Here is an 8817-nt window from a genome sequence, read left to right as displayed (position 1 = left end):
GTCCTGCCCTCCCAGGGTTAGAGTCCTGGGCCCTGCCCTCCTAGGGTTAGAGTCCTGGGCCCTGGGGTTAGAGTCCTGGGCGCTGCCCTCCCAGGGTCAGAGTCCTGAGACCTGCCCTCCCAGGGTCAGAGTCCTGAGACCTGCCCTCCCAGGGTTAGAGTACTGGGCCCTGGGGTTAGAGTCCTGAGCCCTGCCCTCCCAGGGTTAGAGTCCTGGGCCCTGCCCTCCCAACGTTAGACTCCTGGGCCCTGTTCTCCCAGGCTTAGAGTCCTGGGCCCTGCCCTCCCAGGGTTAGAGTCCTGGGTGCTGGGGTTAGAGTCCTGGGCCCTGCCCTTCCAGGGTTAGAGTCCTGGGACCTGCCATCACAGGTTTAGATTCCTGGGCACTGCCATCCAGGGTTTGAGTCCTGGGCCCTGCCCTCCCAGGGATAGAGTCCTGGGCCCTGTTCTCCCAGGGTTAGAATCCTGGGCTCTGCCCTCCCAGGGTTAGAGTCCTAGGCACTGTTCTCCCAGGGTTAGAGTCCTGGGCCCTGCCCTCCCAGAGTTAGAGTCCTGGGCCCCGCCCTCCCAGGGTTAGAGTCCTGGGTCCTGGGGTTCGAGTCCTGGGCCCTGCCCTCCCAGGGTTAGAGTCCTGGGCCCTGCCATCACAGGTTTAGAGTCCTGGGCCTTGCCATCCAGGGTTTGAGTCCTGGGCCCTGCCCTCCCAGGGATAGAGTCCTGGGCCCTGGGGTTAGAGTCCTGGGCCCTGCCCTCCCAGGGTTAGAGTCCTGGGCCCTGCCCTCCTAGGGTTAGAGTCCTGGGCCCTGGGGTTAGCGTCCTGGGCCCTGCCCTCCCAGGGTCAGACTCCTGAAACCTGCCCTCCCAGGGTTAGAGTACTGGGCCCTGGGGTTAGAGTCCTGGGCCCTGCTCTCCCAGGGTCAGAGACCTGGGCCCTGGGATTAGAGTCCTGGGCCCTGCCCTCCCAGGGTTAGAGTCCTGGGCCCTGCCCTCCCAGGGTCAGAGTCCTGAGACCTGCCCTCCCAGGGTTAGAGTACTGGGCCCTGTTCTCCCAGGGTTAGAGTTCTGGGCCCTGTTCTCCCAGGTTTAGAGTCCTGGGCCCTGCCCTCCCAGGGTTAGAGTCCTGGGCCCTGTTCTCCCAGGGTTAGAGTCCTGAGGCCTGCCCTCCCAGGGTTAGAGTCCTGGGCTCTGTTCTCCCAGGGTTAGAGTCCTGAGCCCTGCCCTCGCAGGGTTAGAGTCCTGGGCCCTGCACTCCCAAAGTTAGAGTCCTGGGCCCTGTTCTCCCAGGGTTAGAGTCCTGAGCCCTGTTCTCCCAGGGTTAGAGTCCTGGGCCCTGCCCTCCCAGGGATAGAGTCCTGGGCCCTGGGGTTAGAGTCCTGGGCTCCGCCCTCCCAAAGTTAGAGTAATGGGCCCTGCCATCCCAGGGTTAGAGTCCTGGGCCCTGCCCTCCCAGGGATAGAGTCCTGGGCCCTGTTCTCCCAGGGATAGAGTCCTGGGCCCTGTTCTCCCAGGGTTAGAATCCTGGGCCCTGCCCTCCCTGGGTTAGAGTCCTGGGCACTGTACTCCCAGGGTTAGAGTCCTGGGCCCTGCCTTCCCAGGGTTAGAGTCCTGGGCCCTGCCTTCCCAGGGTTAGAGTCCTGGGCCCTGGGGTTAGAGTCCTGGGCCCTGCCCTCCCAGGGTTAGAGTCTTGGGTCCTGCCCTCCCAGGGTTAGAGTCCTGGGCCCTGCCCTCCTAGGGTTAGAGTCCTGGGCCCTGGGGTTAGAGTCCTGGGCCCTGCCCTCCCAGGGTCAGAGTCCTGAGACCTGCCCTCCCAGGGTCAGATTCCTGAGACCTGCCCTCCCAGGGTTAGAGTACTGGGCCCTGGGGTTAGAGTCCTGGGCCCTGCCCTCCCAGGGTCAGAGACCTGGGCCCTGGGATTAGAGTCCTGGGCCCTGCCCTCCCAGGGTCAGAGTCCTGGGCCCTGCCCTCCCCAGGGTTAGAGTCCTGGGCCCTGTTCTCCCAGGGTTAGAGTCCTGAGCCCTGCCCTCCCAGGGTTAGAGTCCTGGGCCCTGCCCTCCCAACGTTAGACTCCTGGGCCCTGTTCTCCCAGGCTTAGAGTCCTGGGCCCTGCCCTCCCAGGGTTAGAGTCCTGGGCCCTGGGGTTAGAGTCCTGGGCCCTGCCCTTCCAGGGTTAGAGTCCTGGGCCCTGCCATCCCAGGGTTAGCGTCCTGGGTCCTGGGGTTAGAGTCCTGGGCCCTGCCCTCCCAGGGTTAGAGTCCTGGGCCCTGCCATCACAGGTTTAGAGTCCTGGGCCTTGCCATCCAGGGTTTGAGTCCTGGGCCCTGCCCTCCCAGGGATAGAGTCCTGGGCCCTGTTCTCCCAGGGTTAGAATCCTGGGCTCTGCGTTCCCAGGGTTAGAGTCCTGGGCACTGTTCTCCCAGGGTTAGAATCCTGGGCCCAGCCCTCCCAGAGTTAGAGTCCTGGGCCCTGGGGTTAGAGTCCTGGGCCCCGCCCTCCCAGGGTTCGAGTCCTGGGCCCTGGGGTTAGAGTCCTGGGCCCTGCCCTCCCAGAGTTAGAGTCCTGGGCCCCGCCCTCCCAGGGTTAGAGTCCTGGGCCCTGGGGTTAGAGTCCTGGGCCCTGCCCTCCCAGGGTTAGAGTCCTGGGCCCTGCCATCACAGGGTTAGAGTCCTGGGCCCTGCCATCCCAGGGTTAGAGTCCTGGGCCCTGCCCTCCCAGAGTTAGAGTCCTGGGCCCCGCCCTCCCAGGGTTAGAGTCCTGGGCCCTGGGTTTAGAGTCCTGGGCCCTGCCCTCCCAGGGATAGAGTCCTGGGCCCTGTTCTCCCATGGTTAGAGTCCTGAGCCCTGTTCTCCCAGGGTTAGAGTCCTGGGCCCTGCCCTCTCAGGGTTAGAGTCCTGGGCCCTGGGGTTAGAGTCCTGGGCCCCGCCCTCCCAGGGTTGGAGCCCTGGGCCCTGGGGTTAGAGTCCTGGGCCCTGCCCTCCCAAAGTTAGAGTCCTGGGCCCTGCCATCCCAGGGTTAGAGTCCTGGGCCCTGCCCTCCCAGGGATAGAGTCCTGGGCCCTGTTCTCCAAGGGATAGAGTCCTGGGCCCTGTTCTTCCAGGGTTAGAATCCTGGGCCCTGCCCTCCCAGGGTTAGAGTCCTGTGCACTGTTCTCCCAGGGTTAGAGTCCTGGGCCCTGCCTTCCCAGGATTAGAGTCCTGGGCCCTGGGCTTAGAGTCCTGGGCCCTGCCCTCCCAGGGTTAGAGTCCTGGTCCCTGCCATCCCAGGGTTACAGTCCTGGAATCTGCCCTCCCAGGGTTAGAGTCCTGGGCCCTGCCATCCCAGGGTTAGAGTCCTGGGCCCTGCCCTCCCAGGGTTAGAGTCCTGGGCCCTGGGGTCAGAGACCTGGGCCCTGGGATTAGAGTCCTGGGCCCTGCCCTCCCAGGGTTAGAGTCCTGGGCCCTGCCCTCCTAGGGTTAGAGTCCTGGGCCCTGGGGTTAGAGTCCTGGGCCCTGCCCTCCCAAGTCAGAGTCCTGCGACCTGCCCTCCCAGGGTTAGAGTACTGTGTCCTGGGGTTAGAGTCCTGGGCCCTGCCCTCCCAGAGTCAGAGACCTGGACCCTGGGATTAGAGTCCTGGGCCCTGCCCTCCCAGGGTTAGAGTCCTGGGCCCTGCCCTCCCAGGATCAGAGTCCTGAGACCTGCCCTCCCAGGGTTAGAGTACTGGGCCCTGCCCTCCCAGGGTTAGAGTCCTGTGCCCTGTTCTCCCAGGGTTAGAATCCTGAGCCCTGCCCTCCCAGGGTTAGAGTCCTGGGCTCTGTTCTCCCAGGGTTAGAGTCCTGAGCTCTGCCCTCCCAGAGTTAGAGTCCTGGGCCCTGCACTCCCAAAGTTAGAGTCCTGGGCCCTGTTCTCCCAGGGTGAGAGTCCTGAGCCCTGTTCTCCCAGGGTTAGAGTCCTGGGCCCTGCCCTCCCAGAGATAGAGTCCTGGGCCCTGGGGTTAGAGTCCTGGGCCCCGCCCTCCCAAAGTTAGAGTCCGGGGCCCTGCCATCCCAGGGTTAGAGTCCTGGGCCCTGCCCTCCCAGGGATAGAGTCCTGGGCCCTGTTCTCCCAGGGTTAGAGTCCTGGGCCCTGTTCTCCCAGCGTTAGAATCCTGGGCCCTGCCCTCCCAGGGTTAGAGTCCTGGGCACTGTTCTCCCAGGGTTAGAGTCCTGGGCCCTGCCTTCCCAGGGTTAGAGTCCTGGGCCCTGCCATCCCAGGGTTAGAGTCCTGGGCCCTGCCCTCCCAGGGTTCGAGTCCTGGGCCCTGGGTTTAGAGTCCTGTGCCCTGCCCTCCCAGGGTTAGAGTCCTGGGCCCTGCCCTCCTAGGGTTAAAATTCTGGGCCCTGGGGTTAGAGTCCTGGGCCCAGCCCTCCCAGGGTCAGATTCCTGAGACCTGCCCTCCCAGGGTTAGAGTACTGGGCCCTGGGGTTAGAGTCCTGGGCTCTGCCCTCCCAGGGTCAGAGACCTGGGCCCTGGGATTAGAGTCCTGGGCCCTGCCCTCCCAGGGTTAGAGTCCTGGGCCCTGCCATCCCAGGGTCAGAGTCCTGAGACCTGCCCTCCCAGGATTAGAGTACTAGGCCCTGTTCTCCCAGGGTTAGATTTCTGGGCCCTGTTCTCCCAGGTTTAGAGTCCTGCGCCCTGTTCTCCCAGGGTCAGAGTCCTGGGCCCTGCCCTCCCAGGGTCAGAGACCTGGGCCCTGGGATTAGAGTCCTGGGCCCTGCCCTCCCAGGGTTAGAGTCCTGGGCCCTGCCCTCCCAGGGTCAGAGTCCTGAGACCTGCCCTCCCAGGGTTAGAGTACTAGGCCCTGTTCTCCCAGGGTTAGATTTCTGGGCCCTGTTCTCCCAGGTTTAGAGTCCTGCGCCCTGTTCTCCCAGGGTCAGAGTCCTGGGCCCTGCCCTCCCAGGGTTAGAGTCCTGGGCCCTGTTCTCCCAGGGTTAGAGTCCTGAGCCCTGCCCTCCCAGGGTTAGAGTCCTGGGCCCTGCCCTCCCAAAGTTAGACTCCTGGGCCCTGATCTCCCATGGTTAGATTCCTGGGCCCTGTTCTCCCAGGGTTAGAGTCCTGGGCCCTGCCCTCCCAGAGTTAGAGTCCTGGGCCCCGCCCTCCCAGGGTTAGAGTCCTGGGCCCTGGGGTTAGAGTCCTGGGCCCCGCCCTTCCAGGGTTAGAGTCCTGGGCCCTGTTCTCCCAGGGTTAGATTTCTGGGCCCTGTTCTCCCAGGTTTAGAGTCCTGCGCCCTGTTCTCCCAGGGTCAGAGTCCTGGGCCCTGCCCTCCCATGGTTAGATTCCTGGGCTCTGTTCTCCCAGGGTTAGAGTCCTGAGCCCTGCCCTCCCAGGGTTAGAGTCCTGGGCCCTGCACTCCCAAAGTTAGAGTCCTGGGCCCTGTTCTCCCAAGGTTAGAGTCCTGAGCCCTGTTCTCCCAGGGTTAGAGTCCTGGGCCCTGCACTCCCAAAGTTAGAGTCCTGGGCCCTGTTCTCCCAGGGTTAGAGTCCTGAGCCCTGTTCTCCCAGGGTTAGAGTCCTGGGCCCTGCCCTCCCAGGGATAGAGTCCTGGGCCCTGGGGTTAGAGTCCTGGGCCCCGCCCTCCCAAAGTTAGAGTACTGGGCCCTGCCATCCCAGGGTTAGAGTCCTGGGCCCTGCCCTCCCAGGGATAGAGTCCTGGGCCCTGTTCTCCCAGGGATAGAGTCCTGGGCCCTGTTCTCCCAGGGTTAGAATCCTGGGCCCTGCCCTCCCAGGGTTAGAGTCCTGGGCACTGTACTCCCAGGGTTAGAGTCCTGGGCCCTGCCTTACCAGGGTTAGAGTCCTGGGCCCTGCCTTCCCAGGGTTAGAGTCCTGGGCCTTGAGTTAGAGTCCTGGGCCCTGCCCTCCCAGGGTTAGAGTCTTGGGTCCTGCCCTCCCAGGGTTAGAGTCCTGGGCCCTGCCCTCCTAGGGTTAGAGTCCTGGGCCCTGGGGTTAGAGTCCTGGGCCCTGCCCTCCCAGGGTCAGAGTCCTGAGACCTGCCCTCCCAGGGTCAGAGTCCTGAGACCTGCCCTCCCAGGTTTAGAGTACTGGGCCCTGGGGTTAGAGTCCTGGGCCCTGCCCTCCCAGGGTCAGAGACCTGGGCCCTGGGATTAGAGTCCTGGGCCCTGCCCTCCCAGGGTCAGAGTCCTGGGCCCTGCCCTCCCAGGGTTAGAGTCCTGGGCCCTGTTCTCCCAGGGTTAGAGTCCTGAGCCCTGCCCTCCCAGGGTTAGAGTCCTGGGCCCTGCCCTCCCAACGTTAGACTCCTGGGCCCTGTTCTCCCAGGCTTAGAGTCCTGGGCCCTGCCCTCCCAGGGTTAGAGTCCTGGGCCCTGGGGTTAGAGACCTGGGCCCTGCCCTTCCAGGGTTAGAGTCCTGGGACCTGCCATCACAGGTTTAGATTCCTGGGCACTGCCATCCAGGGTTTGAGTCCTGGGCCCTGCCCTCCCAGGGATAGAGTCCTGGGCCCTGTTCTCCCAGGGTTAGAATCCTGGGCTCTGCCCTCCCAGGGTTAGAGTCCTAGGCACTGTTCTCCCAGGGTTAGAGTCCTGGGCCCTGCCCTCCCAGAGTTAGAGTCCTGGGCCCCGCCCTCCCAGGGTTAGAGTCCTGGGTCCTGGGGTTCGAGTCCTGGGCCCTGCCCTCCCAGGGTTGGAGTCCTGGGCCCTGCCATCACAGGTTTAGAGTCCTGGGCCTTGCCATCCAGGGTTTGAGTCCTGGGCCCTGCCCTCCCAGGGATAGAGTCCTGGGCCCTGTTCTCCCAGGGTTAGAATCCTGGGCTCTGCGTTCCCAGGGTTAGAGTCCTGGGCACTGTTCTCCCAGGGTTAGAATCCTGGGCCCAGCCCTCCCAGAGTTTGAGTCCTGGGCCCCGCACTCCCAGGGTTAGAGTCCTGGGCCCTGGGGTTAGAGTCCTGGGCCCTGCCCTCCCAGGGATAGAGTCCTGGGCCCTGCCATCACAGGTTTAGAGTCCTGGGCCCTGCCATCCAGGTTTGAGTCCTGGGCCCTGCCCTCCCAGGGATAGAGTCTTGGGCCCTGTTCTCCCAGGGTTAGCGTCCTGGGCCCTGGGGTTAGAGTCCTGGGCCCCGCCCTCCCAGGGTTCGAGTCCTGGGCCCTGGGGTTAGAGTCCTGGGCCCTGCCCTCCCAGAGTTAGAGTCCTGGGCCCCGCCCTCCCAGGGTTAGAGACCTGGGCCCTGGGGTTAGAGTCCTGGGCCCTGCCCTCCCAGGGTTAGAGTCCTGGGCCCTGCCATCACAGGGTTAGAGTCCTGGGCCCTGCCATCCCAGGGTTAGAGTCCTGGGCCCTGCCCTCCCAGAGTTAGAGTCCTGGGCCCCGCCCTCCCAGGGTTAGAGTCCTGGGCCCTGGGGTTAGAGTCCTGGGCCCTGCCCTCCCAGGGATAGAGTCCTGGGCCCTGTTCTCCCATGGTTAGAGTCCTGAGCCCTGTTCTCCCAGGGTTAGAGTCCTGGGCCCTGCCCTCTCAGGGTTGGAGCCCTGGGCCCTGGGGTTAGAGTCCTGGGCCCTGCCCTCCCAAAGTTAGAGTCCTGGGCCCTGCCATCCCAGGGTTAGAGTCCTGGGCCCTGCCCTCCCAGGGATAGAGTCCTGGGCCCTGTTCTCCCAGGGATAGAGTCCTGGGCCCTGTTCTTCCAGGGTTAGAATCCTGGGCCCTGCCCTCCCAGGGTTAGAGTCCTGTGCACTGTTCTCCCAGGGTTAGAGTCCTGGGCCCTGCCTTCCCAGGATTAGAGTCCTGGGCCCTGGGCTTAGAGTCCTGGGCCCTGCCCTCCCAGGGTTAGAGTCCTGGTCCCTGCCATCCCAGGGTTAGAGTCCTGGAATCTGCCCTCCCAGGGTTAGAGTCCTGGGCCCTGCCATCCCAGGGTTAGAGTCCTGGGCCCTGCCCTCCCAGGGTTAGAGTCCTGGGCCCTGGGGTTAGAGTCCTGGGCCCTGCCCTCCCAGGGTTAGAGTCCTGGGCCCTGCCCTCCTAGGGTTAGAGTCCTGGGCCCTGGGGTTAGAGTCCTGGGCCCTGCCCTCCCAGGGTCAGAGTCCTGCGACCTGCCCTCCCAGGGTTAGAGTACTGTGTCCTGGGGTTAGAGTCCTGGGCCCTGCCCTCCCAGAGTCAGAGACCTGGACCCTGGGATTAGAGTCCTGGGCCCTGCCCTCCCAGGGTTAGAGTCCTGGGCCCTGCCCTCCCAGGATCAGAGTCCTGAGACCTGCCCTCCCAGGGTTAGAGTACTGGGCCCTGCCCTCCCAGGGTTAGAGTCCTGTGCCCTGTTCTCCCAGGGTTAGAATCCTGAGCCCTGCCCTCCCAGGGTTAGAGTCCTGGGCTCTGTTCTCCCAGGGTTAGAGTCCTGAGCTCTGCCCTCCCAGGGTTAGAGTCCTGGGCCCTGCACTCCCAAAGTTAGAGTCCTGGGCACTGTTCTCCCAGGGTTAGAGTCCTGAGCCCTGTTCTCCCAGGGTTAGAGTCCTGGGCCCTGCCCTCCCAGGGATAGAGTCCTGGGCCCTGGGGTTAGAGTCCTGGGCCCCGCCCTCCCAGGGTTAGAGTCTGGGGCCCTGCCATCCCAGGGTTAGAGTCCTGGGCCCTGCCCTACCAGGGATAGAGTCCTGGGCCCTGTTCTCCCAGGGTTAGAGTCCTGGGCCCTGTTCTCCCAGCGTTAGAATCCTGGGCCCTGCCCTCCCAGGGTTAGAGTCCTGGGCACTGTTCTCCCAGGGTTAGAGTCCTGGGCCCTGCCTTCCCAGGGTTAGAGTCCTGGGCCCTGCCATCCCAGGGTTAGAGTCCTGGGCCCTGCCCTCCCAGGGTTCGAGTCCTGGGCCCTGGGGTTAGAGTCCTGTGCCCTG

The sequence above is a fragment of the Pristiophorus japonicus genome, chromosome 6 (genome assembly GCF_044704955.1).
Source record: "Pristiophorus japonicus isolate sPriJap1 chromosome 6, sPriJap1.hap1, whole genome shotgun sequence".
NCBI classification, from domain to species: Eukaryota; Metazoa; Chordata; class Chondrichthyes; family Pristiophoridae; genus Pristiophorus; species Pristiophorus japonicus.
This window is presented reverse-complemented; position numbering follows the sequence as displayed.